This window comes from Megascapheus bottae, chromosome 25 (assembly GCF_031878675.1).
Source record: "Megascapheus bottae isolate mThoBot1 chromosome 25, mThoBot2.hap1, whole genome shotgun sequence".
Lineage (NCBI taxonomy): Eukaryota > Metazoa > Chordata > Mammalia > Rodentia > Geomyidae > Megascapheus > Megascapheus bottae.
Window position 1 is genome coordinate 5894872 of NC_143533.1, and position 8112 is coordinate 5902983.

General features: G+C 49.5%; 1 protein-coding gene across 1 annotated transcript in view; it reads right to left on the reverse strand.

Moving 5' to 3' along the window:
- Positions 1–4793, reverse strand: part of Tmc5 (transmembrane channel like 5) — a 38209-nt gene extending 33416 nt beyond the window's left edge. Inside the window, exon 1 of the mRNA XM_090358106.1 lies at positions 4721–4793. The gene's annotated coding sequence lies outside the window, so the exon portion shown is untranslated. The remainder of the gene's footprint in view (positions 1–4720) is intronic.
- Between the last annotated feature and the right edge of the window lie 3319 nt (positions 4794–8112).

Sequence of the window (8112 nt, forward strand, 5' to 3'; positions counted from 1 at the left end):
TGTGACTTCCTTGGCCCAATTAAAGATTAAAAAAAAATAGCCTGGTCCAGAAAACGATAGGCAAGAATTTCCCCAACTTATAATCACTTAAAAATAAAAGCTGTGTCTAGAGAAAAAAGGAGAGAAAAGGCTGGATCAAGCCGCCAGTGGCCAAGCCTTTTCTCTCAAGTTCTGTCTGGGTAACAGATGCTTTAAGAAAAAAAAAAAGTCAAAGCCCATTCAAAGACCAGAGGGGCTAGATGTAGAGGCAACGGCTATGCAAGAATATAAAGCCCTGGGTTCAAGCCCAGGTACTAGCACTAAAAGAAAAAAAGATTAGCCTCTAATAAACATAGTAAGTTACCTTTCCTCCAACCATGCAATTGGTTAAATTTTCACTCAAGTGTCCACTGCAGGATAAACTCTACCTCTCCTTTCAAAAATCGCTTTTGCTCTTGGCTTTTTTTTTTTTTTTGAGGCAAAGTCTTTATGGAGCCCAAACTGGTCTGATATTCTCCTTCCTCTGCCTTCCAAGTGCTGGGATTATAGGCATGAGCTACTATTCTTGGTTTCTGCTTCTTTCTTTTCTGTCTTTCAAAATGCTACAAGAAATAGAATATGCAGCTAGGCATGGTGGCTCATGCCTGTAATCCTGCATGTAATCCTAGCTACTCAGGAGGCTAAGATCTGAGGATCGTGGTTCAAACCCAGCCTGGGCACTAAAAAGTCTGCGAGCTTCTGATCTCCAATTAGCCATCAGAAAACTTGAAGTGGTGATGAGACTCGAGAGGTAGGGCGGTAGTCTTGAGCTGAATTGCTCAGGAACAACACCCAGGCCCAGAGTTCAAGTCCCATGACCGACCTAAAAACTGTGGAACAACTTTTGTCATGTCATTTTATTTTTATTTTTGGTACTGGTACTCAGGGTTTGAAATCAGGGTCTCATAGTCTTGCTTGGTTTTTGCACTCAAGGCTAACATTCTACCAAGAAATCTATACCTCCACTGCTTTCAACATTCCTTCCCCCTGGTTAATGGGAAAAAAAGAGTCTCACAGACTGTCCTGCCTGAGCTGGCTTTGAACCACATTCTTCAGATCTAGAATGAAAGGCTTAAGCCACCATCTCCTGGTGTACTATTTCATGTCTTATGAATCTCTTTCCAGAAGTGCCCAGCTGTGAGGGCTGCTGGGGTTTATCTCTGCAAACACTGAACTTGAGATGACTGGAATTAAATTAAGCAGTAATAGTCATCTCTTGTCATCTCCGGGAAAGCGAGGGGGGGGTGATTATACAGGGTGATTCATTGGGCTTTGATGAAGATCTTTATAGCTTTAACCTGATCCTATGGACTTTCCCAGCAACTCTTTCCTCTAAAGTACAACAAGACAACAAAACACTTCATAGTATTTGCCTGTTGTCCCCAAGCACAGAGCTACATTCTTCCTCCTTCTTCTTCTTCTTCCTCCTTCTTCTTCTTCTTCCTCCTCCTCCTCCTCCTCCTCCTCCTCCTCCTCCTCCTCCTCCTCCTCCTCCTCCTTCTTCTTCTTCTTCTTCTTCTTCTTCTTCTTCTTCGTCTTTCTTTTGCCTGTCCAGGGGCTTGAACTCAGGACCTGCGCATTGTCCTTGAGCTTTCTTAAGGTTAGAACCCTACCACTTGAGCCACAGCAGACACCTCCAGCTTTTTTCAATGTACGCGGTACCGAGGAATTGAATGCAGAGCTTCATGCATGCTAGGCAAGCACTCTACCACCAGGCCAAACTCCCAGCCCCAAAGCCACGTTCTTCTAATGCACTAGGGATTGGGTCTTCAAACAACCTAATTCCCCTTTTCTGACAAGCAACATGGAAGCCCAGGAAGGTTGATTCATTTACCCAAGATCACACAGCTGGAGAGAAGTAGAATGAAATTCAAGCCTGTGCCTGGCTGTCTATAAGCCACTAAACTTTGATCAGCCTCATCAAGGGTGTTACGAGAAGGATAAGAAAATGACACTTGTGGGGGTTCCTAGCTCACCAAATATTCTTAGTGGTTCTGCAGGGCATGGATGGAGCGTTTTCGGCAGCTGCCCATTCCACACTTGGGGATAGCAAGGCCAGAAGGGTTCAGTAATTCACCCAGGGTCTCACAGCTAGGATAGAAGGCAGGGAGGGTCGGGGGGGGGGAGCTCAGATTCCATCTCCAGTTCCTACCCCTGAACCTGCATCTCCTAACCTACATGCTCTCCTCACAGTCAGTCTCCCCAATAACAACTATTTGCCAGGCACTGGATTTCCCCGTGCATCTGGCTTCCTTTTCTCCCAGGGTCTGCCAGCTGTTTCTGTGGCCTCTGCCCACTCCCCCTCCTACCTGTTTCTCAGTCCTGCAGAAACTTCCAGATCCCTGGCTTCTGTCCACTGGCCAAAACCAGGGAAAAGTGCAGAGAGCACTTTCCTTCCTCTCTCTGTCTCCCCCCCTCCCTCCCTCCCTCCCTCCCTTCCTTCTTTCTTCTTGCCTGCCTGCCTCTTTTCCTCCTTTTTTCTTTCCCTCTTTCCTGTCCCCCCTCCAACTTTTCCAGCCTCACTCCTGTGTCTTCTGCACGCAGCTATCTTAGGCCAGTGTGGAGCAGACCAGCCCGCAACTAGGGGAAGGGATGTTTCCCTAGCTGGTAGCAGTTCCAGCGTCTCTCCTGTCCCCTCCCCAGTCATGGAGGAACCAGATCTCACCTGTTACCCTGCAGATCAGATCCGGCTCCCGCTCTGCTCTGCTGCTCTGCAGCCTGGGTCCTGGGGAAGGAAAGCTACTCTCAGCCTGTGCCCAGCTCCTCCCTCTCACTCGTGCTTTCTTGGCATTAGTACAATAAAAAGAACAAAGTCCTCCCTAGAGTTTACTTCATTTCAGAGCTGCCATAAGGAAGTAAGTAGATACCCCCTAACCCCAGGAGGAGGTATGAGGAGGGGCTGCAGGGAAGATTTTACCCACCCAAGCGTCCATTCTCCTCATGGCACAGAGCCCTATCCAGTAGACACTGCCAAGCCCTGGGTGCTTGCTGCTCAGTCACCATCCCAAGTAACAATCAGCTCTGCAAAGATGATTACAAGTGGTGCCAAACAATTTTAATTTATTCAGGGGGGGGGAGAATATAAACTTATACATGGTATTCCCAGCCTGGGTATATTAGCACCACATTAAATGGAAAACAGCAATTGTTCAAAGGAGAGCTGGAATTTCTCCGACCATAGACTCCCATCATTAATTCAGGAAAGGCCTTGAAAACAGGAAGGAGGTGTCTTGCTTTTAAAAGATGCTTTAAACCAGGCATGGGTGATTCACATCCATATTCCTAGCTACTGAGGAGGCTGAGATCTGAGGATTGTGGCCAGAAGGAAGAGTTGTGGCTCAAGTGTTAAAGCACCAACGTTGAATGAAAAGGCTAAGGGACAGCACCCACGTCCTGAGTTCAAGCCCCGGTACCAGCACAGGAAAACGATTTTTTCATTCCTGGGTGACACACTGTCCCTAGTGATGTGAGACCCCTCCCCGCCCCCCTACAACCCCTGAATTGATGGTTCTGCCCATCCATCGGTGAGGGACTAGCCCTGCTAAAGCATGGTTGAAAAGACACCTCAGTAGCTGGGATTCTCCTGTGCCTGTGGCTCCCCAAACCTCTCAGCTATTGACAGGAGAGCACAGAGCAGTGTCTTGTAGCCCTGGATGTCCAGCTTCAAGCTGGCCTCTACCTGTTCAAGAACTTAGAGCACCCCATCCACTAGCTCCAGGTGAGTCCTCCCCCCACCCCACAATCCTATTCTCTCCTCAACCCTATATACAATGAGCAGTTTCTGCTCCTCTCCTATCCACTCCTGAGTCACAGAGGAGCCAGATATGCCTGCTTCCCCGCAGAGCAGATGGGCAGATGGGCCTGCCTCCAGTATGGCACTGTGCTTACTCTGTATTTGCATGATGCATTTCCACTTTGTTTATACCTGTCCCGGGGCTTGGATTCAGGATCTGGGCACTGTCCCTGTGCTTTGTAGCTCAAGGGTGGTGGTCTACCACTTGAGACACAACTCCACTTCCAGCTTTTTGCTGGTTGAGTGGACATAAGAGTCTCATGGACTTTTCTTCCTGGCCTGGCTTTGAACCATAATTCTCAGATCTCAGTCTCCCGAGTAGTTAAGATTCTAGGCGGGAGCCATTAGCTCTCTGCCTGCAGAACTGAGCTGGTGAGTTTCTTACTTTGTGTCTGCATTGGATTGTGAGTTGACAACAGTGAGCATTTCTTTTCCTTCTCCCTGCCTCCTCCTTCTCTTCCTTCCTTTTCCTTCCTTCTTTTTGGCAATGATGCTGGCATTTGAACTCCGAGCTTTGCCCCCCCTCCTTTTTTGTTGGTCGTGGGACTTGAACTCTGGGCCTGGGCGCTGTCCCTGAGCTCTTCAGTTCAAGGATACCACCCTACCCTTGAGCCACTGCACCACTTCCTGTTTTCTAGAGGTTAATTGGAGATAAGAGTCTCAGGTCCTGTTGTGCCCAGGCTGGCTTTGAACCTGGATCCTCAGATCTCAGCCTCCAGAATAGCTAGGCTGACAGACGTGAGCCACCGCGCCTGGCTGAGCCTCGTTACCCGGTCTTTTCTGCTTGGCTGTTTTGGGGGGGCTTTTTGTGGTACATGGTCTCAACTTTTGGGTCATCACCCATGTGCGCAGCTGGAGTTCCAGGCTGAGCCCCCAAATCCTCCTTCCCCTCTTTGGCGCATGACCCACCTGCGGGCTCCCGCGGCGTCCTGGCCCTCGCGTCCCTGGCACTCGTCGCCCATGGCATCTCTGGTTCCCCGCGCGTCCGCCTGCGGGTCCCCTTGGCACCGGCTCTCCAGTCGGACTTGCGGATTGTTGTGTTTGGCACCGGGCCCGGTTCCTGCTCGGCTGGGGTTAGGCCGCGTGGTGGCATCAGAGCCTGCATCCTTGCCTTCCCCGCCCCCACCAGATGCGGGGCAAGGGCTGGGGGACCCCAAGGACCCGAGGGCGCACGGCGCAGACGCGAGGGCTTAGCTCCCAGAACGCAGGGCAGGGCGTTTGGATTCAGGCACAGGAGCCCAGCAATTCACTTCTCAGCAAGGCGCTGTCCGAGGGAGGGACAATTATGGCTGGGTGGGAATGGAAAACGGGAAAATGGAAAGTGGGGCTCCTGCTATGGAAAGCTATCCTGGAGGTTCTTCAAGAGAGGTAGATCCAGCAGACCCAATTCCGGGTATGCATACCTTCCCCCCAATAAATCAGAACTCCCTACTGTGACCCTAGTGGTCCTCTTATGCCTGGCCTGGTTACCTCTGACTACACCTCCCCACAATTTCCCACCTCCACCCCCTCTGCTTGAGTGCTCTGGGCATGGTTCTGTCTCAGGGCCTTTGCACCTGCCACTCCCTCCAGCAGATGCTCCAAACTAGATCTCCATACCCCAACCCTTACATTTTATTTCTGGCGGAGGAGGAGGAGGAGGAGGAAGAGGAGGAGGAGGAGGGGGAGAGGAGGAGGAGGAGGAGGAGGAGGGAGAAGAAGAAGAAGAAGAAGAAGAAGAAGAAGAAGAAGAAGAAGAAGAAGAAGAAGAAGAAAGGAGGAGGAGGAGGAGGTAGACCAACCGTCCCAGAGACAGCATCAAGTCCCACCATTGACAAAACAAAACAGTAACAATAATAGTACCATATGCTTGAGCTGGGTGCTGGTGATTCATGTCTGTAATCCTAGCTGCTCAGGAAGCTGAAATCAGAGCACCAGTTTTGAAGCCAGCTTGGGCAGGAAAATCCATGAGACTCTTTTTTTCCAATTAACCACAAAAAATTAGAAGTGGAGCTGTGGCTCAAGTAGTAGAGGGCTAGCCTTGAGCAAAAGAAGCTCAGGAACAGTGTCCAGAACTAGAGTTTCAAGCCCTATGACAACAACAAACATATAAGCTTATTTTGTGGTTCTTTCATGTATGTTTTTCACAAGGCCCTGACTCGGCCACAATTTCTTCAGCTAAGCAGAGAGAGAAAGACCCAGAGAATGACATTCCAGCTATCTTGAATTTGGAGACACCTGATCACTGGAGGGCTGGAGTCCAAGCTTTGGGGAAGAGAGGACAGGTGATGCCAAAACCTCAGTGTTCTGAGGTCAGGCTCCCTAGAGGCAGAACAGAACTTGTCACCCTTGGAGCGCTCATTATCAAGGACACACCTGTGCCCAGGCCCTCTCCTGAGAGTCGGTGTTTACTCAAAGCATGGCTGTCCCAGGTGACTCTGAGCCTCCAAGGGAAGGCACTCCTTTCCACAGCCCCAAAGGCACACTCTGTTCACCGCCGCCATCTGGCGGCAGCCTGCAGCCTGTCCACAGAGGCTGTGGCTGAAATCTAAACCCAAAGAAATCTAGACTAAAGAAGCTAGCTAACCTAGACTAAAGGAAGAAGGTAATCCAGGCTAAACACTTCAGACTAGGGTCTTGCCTGGCACATGACCCCCTTCTTGGCTCCATTTGGCATCTCCAAGAAGTGGCTTTGTAAATACAGAAAAATAGGGTGGCTGCCGTCACATGATTCCAGCTACACAGTGAGAACTCACGAATTCAAGATGATCAGACCAGTCTGGGAAACATGATGAGACTCGATCTCAAGAGACAAAAAAGAGGAAGAGAGAGAGAGAGAGAGACAGAGAGACAGAGACAGAGAGACAGAGAGACAGAGACAGAGAGACAGAGACACAGAGACAGAGACAGACAGAGGGAAAGGAAGAAAAGATAGGAAGGAAGGAGAAAGAAAGAAAAGAGAAGGAAAAAAGAAAGAAGAGAAGGAAAGCAAAGCAAGTACAAAAAGAACGATAATACTGTGGTACTGTTGCTATTATCCGGTCCAAATACCCTAGAGAATGAATTTAGGAAAAGGCAAGGTCGCTTCAGGCTCAGGTTCCAACTCATGACCATGGTAGATGTGTTATTTTCAGCATGATTGGGATAGGAATAGAGGGAGGGGAAAAAGAGACCCTGGAGTCCCAAAGCCCCTTTGAGGCCACACCCCCAACAACCTGTAGACCTCCCAACAAGCTCCACCTCCTGGAGGCCACGCCCCCAAGTATCTCCACAGGCCCTCCACAGGCTTCCCCTCTTACAGGTCTCATCACCTCCCACTAACACCCAGGCCTCTGAAGACATTCCAGATTCATGCTTAGAGCAGTAAGGAATCCAGAGAAGTCTGCAAGTCACCAGTGTCCACAGTGTGGAACACCACCGCACTGATAGATAACATCTTCATAAGCACAGACAGAAACAAACAAAAAAACTGTGTCCAAGGAAAGGAGCCTGACCATAAAGGATTCAGGCCAGGCCCAACAGACCCATCCAGATTGCTTCCTTTCCTTTGAAATGTCAGCGATGACAGCTCTCCTCCGAACTTCTTGACAAGAATCAACCAATCTCTAGGCAGGCCTTTCTCTCCCCGCCCCTAATTCTTTGTCTGAAGATGAGCTCAGGTGCTGACTTTGCCTCTTCCTGTGGCATGCTGAGTTAATATATGGTTTTCTGTCTTCCATGACTTGTGGTCTCTTTATTTATCCCTTTGGGGTGAGCTCTTTTGCTCAAGGCGAGCGCTCCTAGCACTTTGAGCCACAGCTCCACTCGGGTTTTCTATTGGCTAATTGAAGATAAGAGTCTCAAGAGACTTTCCTGTCTGTGCTGGCTTTGAACTGTGATCCTCAGATCTCAGGAGCCTTGAGTAGCTAGGATTATAGGCACCAGTCCAGGCATGGCGACCAGCTGGATTCAGACTACTTGATCCTGTTTCTATTACCATTGGTCTGCCTGCGTTCTGCCTTTAAAGTGTTTTGCTTTAAAAAAAAAATTGCTGCCTCTTTGTCCCAGTGGATTTATGCCTTTAATATATCTGTGTGCGTTTACTGAGCTACTAATAGGCACTGCAGCTGGAGAAGCAACAAGCTATGAATTCAAATGCCGTAAAGGAAAAAGACTCCTAGATCTGTCTTAGACTAGCTTTGAACCATTCTCCTCAGATCTCAGCTTCCTGCTGAGCCAACATCCCCAGCTCTAGTTTGTTTGTGTGTGTGTGTGGGGGGGGGGGTCCTGGGGCTCTAACTCAGTCTGGGCGCTGTCCCTGAGCTCTTCAGCTCAAGGCTAAC